The 23530-nt window shown below is 36.3% G+C and overlaps 1 pseudogene; it reads right to left on the bottom strand.

Moving 5' to 3' along the window:
• Nucleotides 1-559: 559 nt before the first annotated feature.
• LOC127238046 (60S ribosome subunit biogenesis protein NIP7 homolog) lies at nucleotides 560-1192 on the bottom strand (annotated as a pseudogene).
• Nucleotides 1193-23530: the final 22338 nt, after the last annotated feature.

Raw genomic sequence — 23530 nt, 5'->3', positions numbered from 1 at the left:
GATGGCAGTGTAATGTTTTGTGATTTCAACCTCTTTGGTATGTGTTTCAGTCAGAAAAATAAAAAAAAAAAAAAAACAAGAAGACAGAACCTTATAGCTTACCAGAAATAAGTAATGGTTCCTGCAAATATCCCACCTTTTCTTTCAACTTAATACCATCACTGTTTTTTTCTTTAGAATTGTAAATATTCTTCTAAGCATGAATGCCACATACAGTTATAAAAGACACAAGTTTACATAGGTGGGCATGTCTTCTGTAAAGTAGAATCAAACTATACAGGTCTGCCCCATTTTGCCTAAATGTGTGGTAAAGTGTCCTTTTGTTGTATTGTAGAGAAGTTTGTAGTGAACATTTTTTTAAGAATATAATCACTATTTTCTCACACAAGCACTTGACAGGATTTGGTTTGTTTGTTTTAGATTTTTGACACAGGGGTCTCACTATGTAGCCCAGGCTAGCCTTGAACTTGCCAAGTAGCCCACTATACTTGTGATTCACCTGCTTTGCCTCCAGAGGGCCTGAAACCCTGTTTTTGAGCCAAGAATCCAAGGTGCATATATCAATGTTATCCAAATTTGACATCGTGATGTCTGCACACATTGGAAACAAAGCCAAGACCTCTCATACAGCAGAGAGTTCTTGGGATGCCTATACTAAGTTAATGATTCTTCATGCCATACATATTCCCCAATGTCTGCTTGATGAAACACCACAATTGCCATGGAGTCCACTTTTCTGCAGTCTTGGGTAGAGTTTGCTGCCACCTCAAAGCCCAAAGTAATGTCTGCCATGGAGTACACTTCCTGGATCTGAGAAGTATTTTCAGTGATTTGACCCAGATCCTATTTCAACACATAGTTTTCATACAAGAAGGACTGTCTGCTCCAGGCTTTATCCACACTTTATACTTGGCATAGGGTGCAAGGTAATCAAGAGCTGTAACATGCAACCAGAACTTGTGGGTCTTAGTTAACTTCCCGAAACATGTCCCCAGTGACACCATACTATCCCTGGAGATGTTGGCGGCCAGCTTCAGGATCATCTCACTTACATAGTACACTTGGTTGTTGTGCATCCAGAAACAGTATGTGCCATCAGACCTGTCCACCAGGACCTGTCCACATACTCCCCGGTGTACTTTGCAATCTTCTCAAACATTACTCTGGTCTCTTCTTCAGTCAAGGGCCTCATTTTCCCTCTAGCTTGACTCCGGTATCCTCTGTAGTGAACATCTTAGGATGTTCAAATTCCCATGTTTATCTCTTTCCTGAAATTTGTATGTTGACTTAGTTATATCAAGATATATATGCATATGCAATTTGATATATATGGTAAAACTACCCTCTAGACAAAAATTTTTAATATATATACATATGTATATGTATATATATATACATACAGATATATAAACACCCATTTGAGTATACCTGTTTCTATACATATACATAGTCCATAATTAGGAAGATTTCATAATGTTTTAAATCTTTACAATTTTTATCATGAATAACATTGTTCAGGCTGGAAATCTGTCAGGATGACACAACTATACATCACTGAGTCACTGGCATTTTTTCAGCCCAGTTGGAACAGTGCCGCTGAATATATTGGATTCCGAGAACATAGTTTACCCTCTTTGGAGGTCACCAAACTTCTTGGTTTAGGTTTTCAAAATGACCTCTTGCCACAATGAAATGCCATAAAGTTCAAAACCTCCACTGAATTCTAAGAACCCACTCAGTCATAGTTACATTACCTCCCTGTTTTCTGTTTGTGATCCAGCCGCCTAGCAAGCTTTCTTCTTCTCATAGTTCTATCAAGACAATCATAAAAGATGTGGGATTGATAGACAGGACCAGTGATCCAACTGTGCACTATGGGACAGGTCAGGCCAGAAAGGCAGGTGCAGGCATCTTAGAATACAAAGGGGAACACGGTTCTGACTTACTATTGAAGACTCTGTGTTCTCCACTGACATCAGTCTGAGAGTGGATGGGAAGGAGAATAACCAATTGACCCAATGGCCATTCTGCTTGGACTTGTAACTGTGAGATTTCCAACTTTCTTTCCCACCTGTGCCAAGGGTCAATCTTTCAGCTTCCCAAAGTTCTGAGACTTTTCCAGCCTGCTTTCACAGGCTGGTTTCTTATGCATGGGGATGATTGGCACCCAGACAGGTTTCTCAGGTAGAGTGCAATACACATCTTATTTCAGCTTTCATTGGCACTTAAGCAGGTTTTGTCCTCAACTTCCCAAGTGGAACTTGCACATTTAAGAATCACTGTGTTTGTACAAATGGTAGGAACAGTATGTCTGATAATGCTCTTTCACACAGGTGACCCGTTTAAACAGTGGGACACTGTTTTGGGTGTTAAGAACTTTGAAATGGATTTTGCTCCTTGGGAATTGCTAATGCTTGCAAGAATGCAGAGATCTCTTCCCACAATAAACAAAGCAATTAATGTGCCTTTAATTTGCCCCCCACCAAACGGAAATGGTGCATTTATTCCATGTGACATGTAGGCAAATTTTTCCTTAAAAACAAAGTTTCATGCTGTGACTACAATTAGTGTAATTGTCAGCACTTCTTTAAAAACAAATATATATTAAGAGAAGTGCCAGCATTGTGCCCTCCTCTGGTGCGAAAATGAGACAATCAAAATCTATTGTAATTACCTCAGTGATATTATAATTAGCAATGATTAAGTTATTCCATGCTGCTTTTTTCCTCTTGGCTACAATTTAAAAAGTATATATCTTTCCAGTGCACATTACTATGATCATTTTACCTCAATCCATGTCTGGTAAGTGGATAAATCAGAAGTAATTTTAAAGCAAGCTCTGCTAAACATATATCTTTCTATTTAACTACCTTAACCCTCTACTTGTGTCTGTGTTTCCTGTTGCTTGTTAGTTTTTTTTTTTTTTTTTTTAATGACTTTATCCCTGGTTTCTCAGTCAAAACCCAAGCATAATTTTAACTAGTTCTAGATAAAAGCAGCTTCTTTGTTTGTTTTGTTTATTACAGATATTAGAATACGATTAATCATTCAGTGCCTGCCAAGCTTGCTCACCTTGCTCCAATATACTACTCTGCTAATCACCACTTTTTAAAATAAATGTCTTAAAATGCCAGCCAGCTGTGTATCACAGCAAGAACAGGTCCTGGGTAGGTGAATATTGTGGCATTTAGGTTAGGAAAAAAAAGCAAAGTAGGCCACCTTTATAAATATCTTTCATATAATATAGACATCATTATTATTTTTCCCCATAGATTCTTGCATATCATCTCTCTCTATTTACTGTTGATGGGTAAAATGAATTAGTGAGAAAAAGGAAGATTTGATTACCACTTGTAGCCTAACTTGATTTGTGGAATAAGAAGCCATTGTGATGTGGCCTTCTTTATCTCAGATATTTAAAGCAGAATAGGCTCATTCGTCTATATGTCTATGTGTCTTATAAACAGTGTTTGGATTTCTGGTTTGTGTTTGCTTGTTTCTCTTAATTATACCACATTCCTGAACATGCTAAAGAGAGTAGAAGTAAGATAAAGGATCCTACTTTGCAGGAAAGATAACTCCAGCAGGATTCACAGGGACATGCAGACTCATGCTCCTTCTTAGATGACAAGGGATTTACCAGGTGATATAAAATAGTTCCAGTGAGGGGGTTATGCTCACACGGTTTCAAAGGGCTTGGGCACATGAGGGAAATCATTCTAAGCCATCAGTGACAAATCATGTATGCAAGATTTGCAACGGTGAGCAAAATATTCATAATGTATTCTGTTGCTCTCCAGGAGTTCTCACAGGTCTGAGCAGTGGCTTAGTAAGGCACTGTGGTAGGCTTAGTAGTCAGCAGTTGCCATGTTGAACTGTTTAATCATTTATCCTTGAACACTTCCCATATTGAGTTCACTGGGTCTGCCTCTGCCCCTGATACTCCTGTGGCATTGGAAATAATTTAGTAGTCCACAACCATATTGCCTTTTGTTGCCTTTTCTAGAGTGACATAGACATAGGGAGCTACTTTCTGGGCATGGGAATGGGGCAGTTCTGTATTTCAGCATTTTTGAATTAAAGTCAGAGAAGACATCTGTTGTGGTGGATTGTGGTTACTCTGAAGCCACAAGGGTAATGTTTATGAAGAGAAGGACTCAGGTATCTACTCATGGAATACCAGGGATGTTCATCCTACATCCAGAACATGATTTCCTTATTCTAGTTCCATATTTTTTGTCTGGGAGTTCCCCTGCTCAGGGAATGTTTGTACCCAGATTCTATTTCCTCCCTAATTCCTTTTTCTGCAAACAGTACTTCACTTCTCTTTTCTGTGTTGTGTTAAACACTAAGGAGACTGTGATATTTTAACTGCTAGATCAGATAAGAACCTCTAATTTGGCATCCCAAGAGCTACATGATTCTCAAGGAAATACCACTGAAACCTTTCCTACATACCTAATATCCTCCTTGCTTTTAAGTATGCACAGGAGATGGAATAATTCAAGCTCTCTGGATGTCATTGCCTTGTATAACCTAATACAGCTAAATGTAATCATTCTTATTTTTTTTCTCTTGAGTTTCATATCTTATAAATGTTTCCACAAATTTTTGAAGGAGCTAATATATTTTAAATTACTGAATGACATTGATTCCAATGATCTATAAAATTTTTCATTAATATTAAGCACAATAGGAATATAACAGTTCAGTCAAAATGTATAAAATGCTTTTAAAAACATAAGCATTACTATGCTGTAGTGTTTCATACATAGAACATGTGGTCCAGCACACATGGGTTCTAAACCTGGCTGTTGCATCTACATCTACTGTTACACATAGCCGAGGGTTTCTCAATGGCTGACATGAAGATAAAACAACCTTCTTCTCACTTGGATGTTTTAGGCATAAGTATTTGAATACTGATGTTTGGTGCATGTAGACTTTTCCATAAATATTTACTATTACTATTGATCCAGGTTATAAACTCCTCTATCTTTGTTTGATTATCCAACTGACAAAGTTCTATTTTCATAAATTCAGCATACTTAGTTTTATAAAGCCCATGGGCATTTTTAAAATTAGTGTTTAAAAGTAAAACCCCAGGGAAGGCAAACTTTAAATCTCAGCATCAGCCTGGAGGAGAAGGATAAAGAAGGGGGAAAAGTCCTTTGAATCAGTCTATATGGGAGCCACATGGTGGCTGAGAGCAAGCATGTGGTCAGGAGGGGATTTAGAGAAACAGGAAGGAAGTTCACAGTACTGGAGAAAGTATGCTTAAAACAGTTATAAAAAGAAGGAAAAGGAAAGGTTTCTCTTATGAGTAATTAAGAAAAGTGAGAAGCGACAGTAGCAGGCACGCTATAAGGGACTGCGCTTTTGGTTGGGTTTTCCTTGATGGAAGGAACGGTATCTCATGAAAGGGATAATTATTCCACCTCTTCCTTTAGCATGATTCAGGGTAAACCTAATTTTCTAGGTGCCTTTACCTCCCTGAGTGGTTGTCTCTTCACCCCATCATGGGCCAACCCCACTGGACTAACTCTTAAGGGAGGAGACAACTGTATGTATCCACTAAAAGTAAATTTCATTTATTTATTTATTTTATTTTTTACTATGACATTTTACTCTCTGAACAGGTAACATTAAAATCATGGAGGAAATTGCTGAGGCTGGGAGATAGCTGTCTTTTTAGTTCATTTAGCCATCATTTAGATATACTATTGAATATTTTGTTGTTGTTTTCATAAGTAATGTTGGTTTTCATTTTTTATATACATTTATTATTTTTTCTTATTTTACATTTGATACCAATTCCCTCTCCCTCCTTCCCATGTCCCCCAAATGCCCCTCCCATCCCATTCCCCTCCTCACTCCTCAGGAAGGGTGATGCCTTCTAGGAGGGATCAGCCTGGGCAGTCTAAGGGACCTCTGACAGAGGAACCAGGATATATCACTGGTGCATGAAAGGACTTTTGGAGCACATTCCCTATGGAGTGATACTCCCTTAGCCTAGAGGCAGGAGGGAGGGCCTATACTCTACCCCATGATACTACTGTGTATTTATTGATTGTCACCTAATACATTATTATCTGTCCTTAGCTTTGGCTACTTCTAAACTTATTTATACATTTTTGTCAAGTTTTTAAGTGTTCTCATGTAACTTTTTTAAGTAGTAGAAACAGAGATATTGTATTAAGAAAGGGAGTGCTTTCTTAATGGGCCGGAGATGTGGAAAAGAAAGGAAAATGCTCAAAGGGTTCTTACTGTATTATTAGTTAAGAATTTTGTACTACTATTAATGTTTTTGTTGTCGATGCTGCTGTTTGATATTTACTGTCAATTTTCCATAAGTTTCACACAGCAGACAGCTCTTTTTCCTTATTTCTTTCTCTATAAGTAGCTTTCTATTTAGGAACACAATACTTAGATTTCTTTTGTTGAATTAGCAGAGGTAAACTCATTATGTTTGTCAATGTTATAACACATTCCTAACAGTATACTTTAGTTTTTCTTCAAATTAGGGAATTGACTGTGAATGGCAACTGAAGGAAGATTAAATACATTATCAATATCTGTACCACCACATCCTTCCAGTGCATGTAGAATATATCCTAAAATGTATAAATTGAAACTTTTACTTCATTTTGACTTCCTTCAATTCAAATTCTACAAAAGTTATTCTTCCAAGAATTACTTCTTATATATCTCGAGGCTACCAGCATAAAACACAAAATAACTGGTAGTTCATAGAGAACAGAAGCTTATTCTTATGAGTTTGAAGAGTTGCAAAACCCAGATCAAGGCAAACAGACTTGATATCTGGTAAAGGCTCCCATTTTGTCTTCCAGACAATTACATTTTTGTTGTGTCTCTCAATGGCCAAAGACACACATGACCTCCTTTCTATTTTTCTTTAAATTCACTAAGCTGATCCATCTATCACTATCTTATGGAGTCTTATAGACTCCCTCCCCAAACCAATGTCATAGGCTATTGCTAAGGCTACTGATTATCTTCTACAACCTGATGTTAAGACTCTATTGAGTGAAAACGTTACTTATGTCACTGAATATGGAAAAGTAGAGCTGGTGCCTAAATAGAAACTTCACCCCTACTGAGTATCATTTAAGGCTCTGGAAGGTGCTTTTCATGCTACAAGATGAAAAATAAAATTATCAGTATTTTCCAGCTACTAACTCCTAGGCCTACAACTGTAACTTATCTGCTAGATATATTAAAGATGTTATGGAAGAAACCAACCCATTCTTTTTGATAGGATTATGGTCCACTTCATTAGACAGAAACCATATCTGATACTGATAAAATGGTCAGGAACTTAATACTAGGTAGCTCAGGGGCCTAGGGAAATCCTACTTTTATTGTTCTGCTAAGTAAGTAATAAAATTACTACTAACAACATACTGGTATGCCCATAAATTATTGAATTGCTCAAACCTCCTAAGAAGTTTCTTCTTGTAGTAGATGGGAATTAACAAAGAGACCCACAACTAGACAATGTACAGACTTTGGAAAAGTCAGCCCCAAATGGTATGTCTTTATTAATCTCCTTCCTTCAAGGCTCGGATGTTTTTGTTGAACAGGAAAGAGAAAATCTGTAAAAGCCAGGAGTTTTGGGTAATTATGAAGAAGCAACATTTTCAGACACAATGAGGCTGATATACACACAATTTCACAGGGACGTTCAAGAAACATGCACAATGATTAGGCAGAAAGACAAAATGTCCGCATGAAGTAGGATAAGCAGACACCAAGTCCCATTCTTCATAAGAAAGCAATTTGCAATTGATATCTGCTGGGAAAGTGAAAATTAGTTTTCTTAAATCAGTGGCATTGTGTTTATCAACTACATTCCAAGGCCGGCCCTATGCCCAGGTAATCGCCCAATACAAAATAAAATATAAGCTTTTTGTGTGCCTATTTTTTGTTGTTGTTGTTTTGTTTGGTTTGGTTTGGTTTTTGGTATGTTATTAACTTGATATATTTTTTTCAGTTTGTTTTGAGTTTTGTTTTCATGTGAGTATGTTTTTGTTGAGAGAGAGAGAGAGAGAGAGAGAGAGAGAAAGAGAGAGAGAGAACAGGTCAGAGAAGCAGAAAGGATCTAGTAAAAGTTGGATGAGGGGAAAGAGAAAGAATATAATGAATGCGTATCTTATCAAAATTTTTATATAAAAATTTAAATGCATTAGACTATATGTAAATATACTAAATTAATGAGATTTGCTGCTTTGGTCCATAGGTAAGAGGAAGTTCATGAAAAGCAGTGAGGGTTGTTTACCCTCTGATGACCAGTGAGTTGTTTTGAATATAATGACTCGACTGACTTATTTACTACCTTTATAAATGGATAATTCTTAATTTTCACATTTAAAATAAAACGGGAAACACACCTCATTAACCTTAAATATCTGCAAGTATAGTTTTCATGTCACTAAACAAAGTCTATGTCCTGGGTATCTTTTACTTTAAAACTACCTTAGTTAGAATACAGAATCTAAACCTTAATAAGAGAAGCTATTTTGATATCACTTTCTTTAATTTTCCATGTGAGTTTAATCATTTCCTTGAATCAGGAAGTGTGGCTTAATCAACTTGACTCAGGTAAGATCAACAGGCATCTTTTACATAGGAACCCAGATTTGGATTAGGAGGGATGGGGTCAGGTAGAGGGATCCAGAGTCAATGCTATTTCAATGCCAGAAGAAACTAATAATTGATAAAAGGCAAATGGATAAACAATATTGAGGCTGGCCTGGTCTACAGAGTGAGTTCCAGGCCAGGATCCAAAAGTACATAGAGAAACCCTGTCTTGAACCCCCCCACCCCCCACCCCAGGAACAGGAAGAACAGGAGGAGAATTAATGCTGCCTTCTTGCTGGCTTCTAGTCTGGTATCACTGATGTCTTTTAAATAAGTAAGCTGGTCACACACAAAAACCCTATTTTATACTATGCTAAAGTGAAAGCAGAGTTTAAGGTAATACCAAGGAACATCAGAGATGAATAGCAAAACACCAGAAGGTGAGGGACAATCCTGAGTCAGATTCTCTTTAGACATCTTAAACAAACTGATCTTAATTTTACACCAGAACTGTTTTGTAACAAATGTGCATTGTTTTAGTCTCCCATTTGTAAAAATGTGATGAGAGACATATAAATGTAGACCTATCAAAATTACACCTGACTTCTCCATAGAAACCCTCAAAGGTGCTGAAAACATATTGAACAAAATCATTGAGGAAAACTTTCCAAATCTGAAGAAGGACATGCCCATGAAAGTACAAGAAGCATACCGAACCACCAATAGGCTGGACCAAAGAAAAAAAAAAAAACCCTCGACATATAATAATCAAAACACCTAGCATACAGAATAAAGAAAGAATATTAAGAGCAGCAAAGGAAAAAGGACAGGTAACATATAAAGGCAGACCTATCAAAATTACACCTGACTTCTCCATGGAAACCCTTAAAGCCAGAAGGTCCTGGATAGATGTTCTAAAAGTATTAAGAGAACATGGATGCCAGCCTAGGCTACTATATCCAGCAAAACTATCAATCACTATAGATGGAGAAATCAAGATATTTAATGACAAAACCAGATTTTCCCAATACATATCTACAAATCCGGCCCTACAGAAAGTATTGGAAGGAAAACTCCAACCCAAGGAAGGTAACTATGCCCACAAAAATGTAGGCAACAGAAAATCAAACTACACCAGAAACGAAGGGTAAAGCAGAACTAATATAATCACAATACCACCGCCAACAACAAACCTAAATCAAACAAGCATCAAAAATCATGGTCCTTATTCACCCTCAACATTAATGGTCTTAACTCACCTATAAAAAGACACAGGCTAACAGAATGGATACGAAGACAGAATCCATCCTTCTGCTGCATACAAGAAACACATCTAACCTTCAAAATTAGACAATACCACAGGGTAAAGGGTTGGGAAAAGATTGTCCAATCAAATGGAAAAAACAAGCAAGCAGGCGTAGCTATCCTAATATCTAACAAGTTAGACTTAAAACCAAAATTAATCAAAAGAGATGAAGATGGTCATTTCATATTCATCGCAGGAGAAATCCATCAACAGAAAGTCTCAGTTCTGAACATCTATGTCCCCAATACAAAGTCACCCACATTCGTAAAAGAAACACTACTAAAACTCAAAGATCATATAAAACCTCACACACTTATAGTGGGAGATTTCAATACACCACTCTCAACACTAGACAGGACCACAAATCAGAAACTCAACAAAGAAGCAAAAGAACTAACAGAAGTTATGTCTCAACTGGGGTTAACAGACATCTATAGAACATTCCACCCAAAGACAAAGGAATATACCTTCTTTTCTGCTCCACATGGAACCTTCTCTAAAATCAACCACATACTAGGTGGCATAACAAACCTCAACAGATACAAGAGAATAGGAATAGTCCCCTGTATCTAATAGGACCACCATGCTTTATACTTGGAATTCAATAACAACACAAATAGAAGAAAACCTGAAAACTCATGGAAACTGAACAATGTGCAATTGCACCACTCCTGTGTCAAAGAAGAAATAAAGAAAGAAATTAAAAACTTTCTAATATTCAACAAGAATGAGGACACAACATACCCGAACTTATGGGATACCTTGAAAGCAGTGCTACCAGGGAAGTTCATTGCACTAATGCTCCTTATGAAGAAAACAGAGAATAGTCACATAAGATAATTAACAGCACAACTGAAAGCTTTAGCACAGAGAGAAGAGAACTCACCCCATAGGAGTACATGCCAGGAAATAATCAACTTGAACGCTGAAATCAAAAAAAAAAAAAAAAAAAAAAAAATAGAAACCAGGAAAGCAATACAAAATATTCAAGGCAATGAAGTGTTGGTTTTTTGAGAAAATCAACAAGATAGACAAACCTTTATCTAAATTAACGAAAAAGCAGAGAGAGAACATGCAAATTAACAAAATCAGAAACAAAAAGGGGAACATAACAATGGACACAAAGGAAATCCAGACAATTTTCAGGTCATACTTTGAAGATCTGTATTCCACAAAAATTGAAAATTCAAAGGAAATGGACAAATTTCTGGATAACTATCACTAACCAAAATTAAATCAAGAACAGACAAACAACTTAAATAGACCTACAACCCTCAATGAAATAGAAGCAGTCATCGAAAGCCTCAAAAAGACACAACTAAGAAAGAAATAACAGATCAATATCTCTGATGAACATTGATGCAAAAATACTCAATAAAAAACTGGCAAAGTGATTCAAGAATGCATCAGAGAAATCTACCATGACCGTAGGCGTCATCCCTGGAATGCAGGGATGGTTTAACATTCGAAATCTATCAACGTGATCCACCATATAAACAAACTGAAAAAGAAAAGCCATATGATTATCTACCTCGATGCTGAAAAAGCCTTCGACAAAATTCAACACCCTTTCATGATAAAGGTCTTGGAGAGGTCAGGGATAACAGGATCATACCTAAAGATAATAAGAGCAATATACAGCAAACCAACTGCCAACATCAAACTGAATGGAGAGAAACTTAAGCCAATTCCTCTAAAATCAGGAACAAGACAAGGCTGCCCTCTCTCTCCATATCCCTTCAATATCATACTAGAAGTTCTAGCTAATGCTATAATACAACAAAAGGAGATCAAGGGGATCCAAATTGGAAATGAAGAAGTCAAACTGTCTCTATTTGCAGATGATATGATAGTTTACATAAGTGACCCAATAATCTCTACCAGGGAACTCCTACAGATCATAAACACCTTCAGAAAACTAGCAGGATACAGGATAAACTCAAAAAACTCAGTAGCCCTAATTTTTTCATGCGACAAAGAGACAGAGAAAGAAATCAGAGAAACATCACCCTTTACAATAGATACAAGCAACATAAAGTATCTTGGTGTAATACTTACCAAACAAATAAAAGACCTAAATAATAAGAACTTTGTTGCTCTAAAGAAAGAAATTAAAGAAGATACCAGAAAATGGAAAGATCGCCCATGCTCTTGGATGGGTATGATAAACATAGTAAAAATGTCAATCTTGCCAAAAGCAATCTACAGATTCAATGCAATCCCCATTAAAATCCCACCACAATTCTTCACTGCCCTTGAAAGATAATAATCAACTTTATATGGAAAAACAAAAGACCCAGGATAGCCAAAACAACCCCGTACAATAAAAGAACTTCAGGAGGCACCACCATTCCTGACTTTAAGCTCTACCAGAAAGCTATAGTTCTGAAAACAGCCTGGTATTGGCATAAAAATAGCAGGTAAACCAATGGAATCAAAATGAAATTCCTGATATTATCCCATACACCTATGAACACCTGATTTTTGACAAAAGAGCTAAAATTATACAATGGGGCAAAGACAGCATCTTCAACAAATGGTGCTGGCACAATTGGATGAGAGTGTGCTAAAGACTGCAGATAGACCCATGTCTGTTGCCATGCACAAAACTCAAGTCCAAATGGATCAAAGACCTCAACATCAATCCAGCTACATTGAACCTCTTAGAAGAGAAGTAGGAGGTATCCTTCAACAAATTTGTATAGGAGACTGCTCTCTGAACATAACTCCAGGGGCACAGACACTGAGAGAAACAATTAATGAATGGAACCTCTTCAAACTTAGAAGATTCTGTAAGGCAAAGAACTCCATGGATAAGGTAGCCCACAGACTGGGAAAAGATTTTCACCAATCCTATGTCTGACAAAGGACTGATCTCAAAAATATACAAAGAAATCAAGAAACTAGTCAACAAAACACCAAATAACCCTATTAAAAAATGGGGTACAGAACTGAAGAAAGAATTCTCAATAGAGGAAATCAAAAATTCTGAAAGACACTTAAGAAAATGCTCCACATTCTTAGCTATCAGGGAAATGAAAATCAAAACAACTTTGAGATACCATCTTACTCCTGCCAGAATGCATAAAATTAGAAACACCAATAATGACTCATGTTGGAGAGGATGTGGAGAAATGGGAACCCTCCTCCACTGCTGGTGGGAGTGCAAACTCATACAGCCATTTTGGAGATCAGTATGGCGGTTCCTTGGGAAAATGGGAATTAATTTACCACAGGACCCGGCAATCCCCCCCTCTTAGTCATATACCCAAAGGATTCACATCCATGCAACAAAGACATCTGTTCAACTATGTTCATAGCAGGACTATTTGTAATATCAAGAACCTGGAAGCAATCTAGATGCCCCTCAATTGAAGAATGGTTAATGAAGATGTGGAACATCTACACAATGGAATACTACTCTGCAGAAAAAAATAATGGTATCTTGAAATTCGCAGGCAAGTGGATGGCACTTGAAGAAACCATCCTGATTGAGGTAACCCAGTCACAAAAAAGAGGAACACAGTATGTACTCACTCATATATATGGATTTTAGACCTAGATCAAATGATCACCAGCCTATAATTCACATCACCAGATGAACTAGGATACAAGGTGTATTCCAAGGGATTCATATAAATCACTCACAGAACTGGTAAGTGACAAGTCCCCCAGAGCTCAGGTGAAGTGGGTGAGGTCAGCAAATGGAGAGAGAAGTAGGAGAAAATGATGGGGAGGAAAGGAAAACATGTGCGACCAGGAGGATTGAGCCTGGTTAGGAATAGAAGATAGGAAAGAGAGAGACAGAGACAGACACAGAGAGAGAACATAAAAGAGGGAACCAATAGTGGTTTGAAGATAAAACTGAACACAAAGAAAGGTCGAGAGAACAACAAGACTGCTGCCAACTAACAATTTGAGCTTCCTTGGAAAGGCTACCATAAATGCCCTTCTAGGAGAGTGAGATTGACAACTAACTTATCCATGGAACCCTCAACTAATGCCTGTTGAAAACAGGAGCAAACACCCATACATAAATACTGAATCGAACTAGAACCCAGATGCAGATGGAGAGGACAAAACCAGGTGGCAGAAATACATACAGATAGCTGACCTGAACAAGGAGTAGCTAACGGGCCACCAGACTGATAGCTGGGAAGCCAGCATGGGACTGACTCAGGCCCCCCTAAATATGGGTCTCAGGCAGAAGGACTGAGCAGTCTAAGGGACCTCAGACAGTGGAGCCAGGATGTATCCCTGGTGCACAAAAGGACTTTGAGAACACATTCCCCATGGAGGGATAAGTGCCTTAATCTAGAGACAGGAGAGAAGCCCTAGTCCCTACTTCACATGACCTGTGAGATCTACATGACCCCAACTGGTTGGCATTCCCCTACATATGGAATTGGGGTTGGTGAATGGGAGGGGAGGGTGGTTAGAGTGCATGTGAGAGGGCAGAGAGGGTAAAAGGGAGGGAAGGAGAGAGGGAGGAACAGAGGGAGGGAGAAGGAACTGGGATCGACATTTAAAATAATAAATTAAATTAAAAAAAAATCTTTGACTCCAAAATTTAAGTTCAAGGACAAGTTACTGGGGAAAAGGATTTCTATTTTTGTTTCCACAGAAAATGAAAGGATGTGGATTTCTAAAAAAAAAAACATATGGTGAGAGCCTTGACAAGATACTATGGTGTTCTATTTTTGTTTCGAGGTTAAAACAAAGTATGAGTGGAGACTAACTAGTCTGGTATTTGAGCATGTCACATACACTCTCTGAGAAAGATTATGCCTGTATTTTATGTAAAGTAGAGATGTAGACCTGTCCCTTATTTGTAGAGGATAAATGATGAGGCTGGCCACATGGATACTCTCAGCACCAACTTACCATTGTCATTCTGTCCTGGTTGAATGTTAAATAATATTATCTTCACATGTTCTCAGTGGGAAACACAGCTCCCAATTAACATCCTCCGTTCTATTGCACTAAGCAGTTTTCATAACATGACCCTAGTGATTTCTCAAAAATAGGTTAGTGTGTGTGAAAGAGACTGGGGAATTCAAGTTCCATTTCTGTTACTAAGTCTCAGGAGTCATAGTCACAGTTCTTACTTTAAAAGTAGTTAGCAGAACGTGTCTACAGCAGAAATCAATATCAATGGTCAACAGAGAAAATACACAAATTAGGAAAACTGTCATATTATTTTCAGGCTCTGTCTGAGAGTAGTCATGCCTTTTCCCTCCAATCTCTACCCTCATACTATAGTATTGTATTTTTTTGTTTTCTAATCAAGTTTGATGTTGAAAGTGGTTGTCATTCCTTCAAGACAACTGACTGAAGGAACTACTACTTTCTATTTGAGTAGTATTTTCTTTTCTGTTTTGAAGGTGTAAAAACAGGGATATTTTCTAGCCATGGCATGTTCAGTTATCAATGATTGTCCACACATTGCCTGCTCTTCCCTGTATAGTAGTGCATACAGTGTGACACCACAGTCATTTTACATATTGTCCATCTTCCAGTTAAGATTATTCCTTCCATGGTTACAGGAAATCAAGCCTTTTCTGTATTTTAATGACTTCTTTCCAATATGATTGGGGACAATCAACATCAACAGTAGCTGAAAATTTGATAAAAAATATGGAATCTTGCTTCCCAATTTCAAACCAGCTGAACCAAAGACTGGATTTTGGCAATAACTGCAGAGTCAACTGTGTTAACTGTACACTTGGGAGCAACTTGATTTCTATGTTCCCTATGTCTGCTTCCCTTTTCTGAATGTCAAAAAAGAGTAGGTAATCTTTGCAGCCATTTTACATGACCCAGAAGGAAAATGAAAACTCAGAGTCTTGTTGATGACAGAACAGTGTTCCTAAGACTTCTCTTCTTGGCATCAATGATCTGACTGTCAAAGCCGCTCCCCCAGGCTGCACAAGACAGTTCCCACTCATGATAGTGCTTGCTGGGCCGCTTTCTCTTTCCCCTTTGGAGGTCCAAGCTGCTGAAAACTGGTTTTAATATTCTCTTATTTTTATGGGAGAGTAACAAATATTGATATACAAATAAATTGCTCCTGAAATTCTTGGTCACACTCAATACGTAGGATCTATTAAATTTTACTATGACTTCTGTCTTAGCTATTCAACAATTAGGGATCAACTAGGTGCCTAGCTTGCTAATGGCAGATGCTGTGTCATAATTCCATCTGGACTCTTGTATACATTAGAAGATGGAAACATAGAAGTCCCTTAGTTTGTGTGGGGTGATTTAATGAAATATTATAAACTTAAAATTATTTGTACAACTACCTAGGGGCTGAGTCATTCAAGTTCAAGGCCCTGGCAGAGTTGATATATGGCGAGGGTTTTGGGATTTTTAAATCATACCCGTTCATTGTATTCACATGGTAAAAAGAACAAGACACATTTTCACAGTCTTTTTGTGTGAAAGAACTAGTTTTAGTTGGAGAGACCTACCTTCATGATCTAATCATGCCTAAAACTCCCATAGCCCAGCATTGAATATCACAGGAAGTTGGACTTAGAGAGACACCCATCTGTCTAAACACCATAGATTCTCAGGACAATTTCATTAAATGAAAGGGCAAAGTATAGTCCTGCCAATGGGAAACCTGTCCAAGAGAGAAGTTATTCATTTAGCTTACTGTATACACAAGTGATGTGAAATCAAGCTTAGGTAATTGATTCTAACTGGCACAAGTTACTGTACAATCAGACTGTTAGACACATGGTTCTTAATAAGCATGTGGTCACCAATCACTCACAACATATACACCTATGATACATACTTCAAAGACTTATACCTTAAGTATGACCTATATTTAATAGATCTTCCTCTGTTGCCCTGGAGACCTAAATAAACATGTACATCAAATACGTTAGGTTGTTAGGCTATAGAACTGCATTCCAGAAGTGATTTTGAATTAGTTTCCTTATAAATGGTAACAAACCCAAATATTATTTCTTCCAATGTATATGAATTATTCATGTTAATTTAAGAAAACATAGCTGTAGAGAAAAAAGGGAAACATAATTCCAAAAGGAAATATTATATATTTCATGCCTACAAACATTCCCAAGAGTGGTGGCTCAGTAAGGTTATGTTGTAATTGGAAAAGGAATGTCTAACAATCAAAGAAGGTTTTCCCCTACCAATTATAAAAATATATTAACTTTATATTGATACAGAACAGATTTGTTTTGCTTCATGTTAGTTACACATGCTGGGACATCTGATAGAGACAGAACTGAACTGCTTCAAAGTCTTGTCACAGGAAGAGTTTTCTCAACTTATAAACAAAATTGTGGTTAGTAAGCTCCTATATTTAAAAATTATGATAATTTTGAATCAAGTGACAAATTTATGATGAAGTTATAGCCTCTTATTTTTGATGCTTGGGGAAAAATCTTTATTGGAAGGGAATAAATACAATTTCTAGGAAGGTAATGATGAATTTTTAAAAAAACAATGCTATCAATGGTTTTTATATGTAGAACTCCTGGAGTTCAGTTGAAGAGAGGGAGGAGGGATCATAGGAACAAGTGAGTTCAAGATTAGAATGGGGAAAACCAAAGAGACAGCTGCCCCAAGCAACTGGGTGTTCATAGACTGTGGACTGACAGCTGGGGAACCTTCATGGGCCTGAACTCGACCTTCTGAATGTGGGTGACAGTTATGAGACTTGATCTGTTGGGGGGGCTGGCAGTGGCACAAGGACCCAGGGGCATGAACTAGTTTTGTGTAGCTCATTTCCTATGGTGGGTTTCCTTGCTTGGCCTTCATACAGGCCAGAAAGACTTAGTCCTGTTTCAACTTGGTATGCTAGATTTTGTTGACTCCATAAGAAGGCCTTATCCCCTATGCAGTGTGGATAGGTGGTGGTAAGGGAGGTGGTTGGGAGGAAAGGGAGGGGAAACTGGGGTTGGTGTGTAGAATTATATACATTTTTTAAATAATAGAAAAATGAGCTTGGTTACTCAGATAACGTTTGTGGCACTACTGAACTAATATATCTTGGATACAGGTCACTGTGTAGATTTCAAGGTTCATAGCTGGTATATATTGATGAATACTTTTCTCCTTTGGTAACATAAATAGTACCATTCAGAACCATGGATGTTATTCAGTATGGGTGGAGTTTCTAGTTGGGCACCTGGTAGATTTCTCTATATTTGATGACACAAGTAAGTGACATCTTTAGCAATATGATCTTATCATCAGGCTGTGGGGGATAACTGATAGAATTTGCAATAACATGTGTTAGTTGTTTGTGCTCAATAAAACTCCTTAGGCCAACAACTCAGGAAGAAAATGTAACCTACAATTCCTGGAAGTGAGATTGTACTTTGTGGAATAAAATATCTAGTTGGGGTATTGTCTCTCCCTTTTCATGATGACTCCATTTAAATTACTTTCATATGTGTATATAATTTAGGAAAGCTTCTGTAGTAATAAGTTTCCAAATGGCTTTCCAAAAGACCTTTCATGTTACCTGTCCCTTCCCATTATTACCCCTTGTACTTTGCCTTTCAATCTCCATCCCTGTTTAATCTTCCTATTCTAGTTTTCCCTTCATCTTGATATAAATATAACACTATGTTCTATATACATTTCTTTAAAGATTTCTTCCTCTTATCAGGCCCATAAGTAGCTAACTGAGGAACTGCTACACTGATTTCCATAGATTTCACTACAACTAGGAATTTCAGTATCTGACATTATTTGTTTTATTTATCTTGGTCATTCTTATTAGGGCAAGATGAAATCTCAAAATAGTTTTAATTTACATTTCCCATACAGATAATGATGTTGAAGATTTTTTTAAAAGTATCTCTTGGTCTTTTGTGTTCTATTTTTTGAAAACTCTATTTAGTTCTATAACCCATTTTAAAATTAGGTTATATATTTTCTTGATAGTAAGCATTTCTTTGTATTCTTTATATAATCTAGTCAGACCTATACTTTCTAATGATCTTTCCACATTTTTTTAGATTGATTTTTTTTTTTTTTTTTTGCTTGAATGGTGGCATTCCTTACTTTTAGCATCATGAAGTACCACTTACTAATTTTTGGTATTAAAGCTTTGGATATTGGGATCCTGTTAAAAAAAATCCTAACTGTGCCAATGAATTCAGATGAATTCCTTACTTTATATTCTATCACATTCAGAGTATCTTGTCCTTTTGCAGCTGATTTTTGTGAAGGGTGATAGAATGGTTCTATTTTCATTCTTCAGTGTGAACTTGCTTAGTTTTACCAGAACCATTATTCATTGAAGATATTTTCTTTTGTACAGTGTGTGTGTGTGTGTGTGTAGTACAAGATATATATATATATATATATATATATATATATATATATATATATATATATACATATATATGTTAAAAATGAGTTATCAATAATGTGTACAGTTATGCCTGGGTCTTCAATTCTATTCCATTGACCACCTGACCATTATATGCCAATATTTTATTGCTATAAATCTTTAATACAACTTAAAATATCAGATGATGATACCCTCAGAAATTATTTTACTATTATGGATTATTTAACTAATTTTTTTTCTATATGAAGGTGAGATGTGAAGAATTGAGTTGGAATTTTGGTGAGCATTGCTTTGAATATGTTGATTGCTCTTAGTAGAATGGTTATTTTCATAATATAAATCTTATTGACCTATGAGCATGGTAGATCTTTCTATATTCTGATGTCATCTTTAATTTCTTTCTTGAATGTCATCTTGTTATTTTTATATTTGTCTTTTCCCTTTCTTTGGTAGTTATTCCAAGAGTCTCTTGTGGCTATTGGGAAAGGTACTGCTTCCCTGATTTCTCTTTCAGTGTGTTTGTCATTTGTTATAGGAAGGCTGTGGATTTTTGTGTGCTAACTTAGTATACTGTTTTTGCTGAGCGTTTTTGTCATTTGTAGAAGTCTCTTGGTGAAATCTTTAGGGTGTATTATACATAATAACATATCATCTGTGACTAAGAATGCTTTAACTTCAGTACTTCCTATTTGTATCTCCTCGATCTTTTTCTTTTTTATTACTTATTCTCCTTAAGACATTAAGAATATGAAACAGGCATGAAGAGTATGAACATTCTTGTCTTGTTTTGTATTTTAGTGGAAATGCTTTGAGTTTCTACTTTAAATTATAGTTCCTGTGGGTTTGTATAAATTGCCTTTATTATGTTGATATATGTCCCTTGTATCCCTAGTATCTCCAATAATTTTATCATGAATAGATAATATATTTTTGTCAAAAGACTTTTCTGCATCTAATGATAAATAACATGTAGTTTTGTAGTCTGTTTTTGTGGAATATATATATATATATATATATATATATATATATATATATAACCTTATCTACATCTCTAGGATAGAACCAAGTTGATCATGGTATGTAATCTTTTTAATGTATTCTTGAATTCTGTTTGCCAGTATTTTATTGAGAACTTTTTGTTGGGATGGTGTTTTGAGACATGGGTTCTCTATGTAGTCCTGGTTGTCCTTCAACTCACTCTGTAAACTAGGTTGGCCTTGAATTTTGTTCTATGTCTTTGTTGGGTATGTATTTGGTAGTTTGGTTGATGATGCTCCAATGTGACATGTTGTAGAACAGAATAATAATACTTGGTTTTTAGTCTTGGGTTCACTATGGGCTTTATGATTTAAACTATGACTTGTCCACGATCTGAAATTGTTGTTGGAATTCTGGTTTCAATTCCAAGCAATTCCACTTTAGTGCAGTAGCTGTGGGGAAGAAAGGATAGAAAAGAGGGGAAGGGGACAGACTCTGGAATTTTTTTTTTTAAGTAGGATGTCAGGTCCAGTTCCATGAATTGTGGCAGAGGCAAAGTTAGGGAATAATTGACTTTGATCATGAATTGCAGTAAGTTTGAATAAGAGGAATGTGTGCTATGAGGAGGGGATGAGGCTGGCAGACAGCTGAGGCCTAAGAATACTGACAAATTATGTCAGCTGTAGGTTCTGTGAGTTGGTGGGCAGAAACAAGGGAATGGAAAAGAATAACTGCAGGGTATAGTGTGGAAGAATTAAGGAAACCATGAGTCTGTACTATAAATGGGTAGTTCACTCAAAGAAAATACTACATCTAAAATATCCAGGAGCAAAGCATCTAGGAAATCCAATCAGTAGTGGTGGCACATGTCTTTAGTTCCACCACTCAGGAAGCAGAGCCAGTCAGATCTCTGAATTGGAGGCCAATCTGTTATACAGAATGAGTTCCAGGACAGCCAGGACTACTCTGTTTAGAAAAGAAACAGTAGAAAAGAAAGAAGAGAAAAGAAAAAGTTCAGGAAATCTGTAACACTATGAAAAAAACAAACAAATCTATAAATCTACAAATAATAAGTATAGAGGTAGAAGATAAAACCTTGGCCACAGGCACAGAAAATATAAATTCCAATGGATTGGAAGTCAGCTAGAAGGAGGGCACTCACTAGGCTTCAAATTTACTCATTGTATAAATAACAATGTAAATAATACTTTGTGTGATGTACAACACCTCGATTATGTATGCTATAAAAGTATCTATATGAATATGTTGATATGGAATAAGTTTCTGTTGGTATTGCCTCCTCTTACTTAAGTCAAATGATTCTGTATCATGATGTGGTACAGTGTCATAAATGCTTTCATTGCTGGCATTAACAATGACAAAAAAAAACATTACAGTAGTAGAACCATTTGATCCTGAATCAGTAGTGTGATTTATTCCCATAATATATGGATTTATGTGATTAATTAGCATTGAAAAATTATTCAAGTTAAAGTATTGTAAAATTACATTGATTGCTTATATGACTTTTGGAAGCAAATCATATGCATTAATAATTAACAGAATTATTTTAAAAAGTTCTTTTAACACTTAGGCAGTATGTTTTATTTTTTCCATATATATGGTAATTTAAAATAAAGAAGTTCCAAAAAAAGGGGGACAGCATTCATGATTTTCAGTTAGCATTTCAGAATAATTCCATTATTAAAAAAAATTAAAACTTTTTTGATTTAAACAAATATTCTTGGATATCATCTTATATACCTTGATAATTTGCATGGATTGTTTTGCACAGTTGTTTCAGTACATCCTCAGGTTTTTATAAAACTGTATTTCAGACTACCAAAAATGAATTTCAGACTACCAAGGAGCTAAATTTTTATCCCTTGTTGAATTCTTCTCTAGTCCAACAACAGAAGGCTTCATACCTTTTAGTCTGCAAATCTGCTTGATGAATAAGGTCTTTCTTTCCATAACTATTACTCCTAAGCTTATGGACATGAGGTAATCTAATTCTACTATAAGCTAACCTTTGTCTCTCTCTGTCTTGCACCTTAAGATATTGGAGGCCATGAAGTCAGGAAGTGTAGATCTTAAAAGGTCTCTATGAGTCAATGGGTGTTGAATAAGCTGTTAACCAAAAGATTGGGAGTCCTTTGTCATCATTCTGAGAAGCAGCATTGATTGATGTGAGCTGGCCTCAGTATTGGTTTCAGATAAACAAGACAAAGGCAAAGATTGAGAGTAACTTTTGAGACTAAGGTTTAGAAAAGGTGGTTTCAGGGGAAAAAATTGTCAACAAAATAACAAGGGACTTTGTTATTTCTTTATTGACTTTCCCTTCAGCTGAGTTTCCATCAAAGAAGATGTGAACAGAACTACCTCCTATACCAGCAGGTCACATCCTGATTAGCTGAAACTTCCATTCACTTCACCCTCTCTATGGAAGGAAGAAAGCATAACCTCATATCTTGCAGGATGACAGGGTAATGGGATGTATAAAAAAAATCTATAGACACTGTAGAAGTTCATCAGCCCTGAGTGTAAAGCTAACACCTCCCTCAAAGGAAGACCTACTCATCCTATAGAAGGCTACAGATAAAAGGTAATGAAATAACAGCAAATATCGTTTTATATTGTTTTTATACACAAAGAAGATGTTGCTCTATAATTCATAGAGACTTTTGTTATAAAAACAAACAAAATCATTAAAAACATTTAGTATAATTTTATCTATAGTAGTATAATTGGCATGTTTCTATACCCTTTATTTTGAGAAGAAATAAATTGAAGAGTGATATATTTTGTATGCATCAATAAGCAATCAAATAATATTTTAAAAGCTAAAATTTAAAAGTGATTAAGGGTGACTGGTTTTCATGAATTTCATGAAGAACTCGTGCCTCACACTGAGATGCCTACATTACCCTTCTCTGAGTGTTTTCCCAATAAAAGATGTCTTCCTTATCCTGGGAAAACCTACCTGCTATGGATATTAAGTGTCAAGGGAGGTCATTTTTACTATTGGAATGTGGTCTTTTATCAAGCAATGCTGGGAAGCTGCAACCTGTGAAGAAAGGATCCCAATAGCTATTGTATTTCTTAATAGCATGCTTACTTTGATGTAGACTGCCACTCTTTTTTGACACAACTGAACCTTTATTATTTCCCCAACTAATACTTAATTGAAATTAAATCTGACCCTTCTTAGGAAAACATTCTTATACTGAGAAACTCACAGAAAAAGTCAGTCCTCATTACACCAAATAAGTATAATGCATTTTAAGCATCCTACAATA

Source organism: Phodopus roborovskii, unplaced genomic scaffold (assembly GCF_943737965.1).
Source record: "Phodopus roborovskii unplaced genomic scaffold, PHOROB, whole genome shotgun sequence".
Taxonomy (NCBI): domain Eukaryota; kingdom Metazoa; phylum Chordata; class Mammalia; order Rodentia; family Cricetidae; genus Phodopus; species Phodopus roborovskii.
The sequence above is the reverse complement of the archived record's forward strand: the minus strand, read 5'-3'. Positions and strand labels throughout refer to the sequence as shown.